The following is a 735-nucleotide window of genomic DNA, read 5'->3' on the forward strand; positions in this document are numbered from 1 at the left end:
GAGTACAATAAGCAGGTGCGTCTTTTTAAAGATGCCTTTTCACCCGTGCGTTTCTGGATGCGGTCATTACCTGGCGCCGGGTGATGGTCACGATCGCTGCCTCACGTGTCTGGGCATTAAGCAGGCCGAGGCAGCGTTTGTGGAGGAGTCATGCTCTCATTGTGGGAAAATGACTATCGCGGCGTTGCGGACCAGGCTCAGTTTCCGGCAAAGGGGCGGGGTTCCCGTGCCTCTGCCTAGATCTAGTGTTCCCCCTGGCAAGAGCCGGGGGGGTGCTACTTCTGGCAGTAGCCGGACTGGTCTTTACGGTAACGGAGAGGAATTCCCCTCCGAGGGCTCCTCCTTCCACCTGTACTTCGCGTACTTCGCAACTGCCCAGGGAACAGGCTTGACCCTCCCGTAGGGTACCACTTGTATCCCTCGGCGCTCCCGGCGCTCCCCGGATGTCGATTGCTGCATCGAAGGGTGAGCCAGACCTTTTTGGAAATGAAGATTCGGCAGCACTGCCGCCTTCTGGGCGGCCAGCAGTACCAAATACGGATCCAGAAATGGTGGCTATGCTTGCCAGGGCCGCCGAGAGGGTTGGGCTTGAGTGGAAGCTTCAACCGCATCCCAAACCCTTGAGGCTGGACGATTGGTTTCTCTGAGTGGCTCGCGCTAGTTATCAGGGCCCCACCCCAGTACCTTTCTTCCCGGAAGTGCATGATGAGCTCACTGGGTTGTGGACGGCATCTT

This window comes from Sinocyclocheilus rhinocerous, unplaced genomic scaffold (assembly GCF_001515625.1).
Source record: "Sinocyclocheilus rhinocerous isolate Xijiao unplaced genomic scaffold, SAMN03320098_v1.1 scaffold791, whole genome shotgun sequence".
NCBI lineage: Eukaryota > Metazoa > Chordata > Actinopteri > Cypriniformes > Cyprinidae > Sinocyclocheilus > Sinocyclocheilus rhinocerous.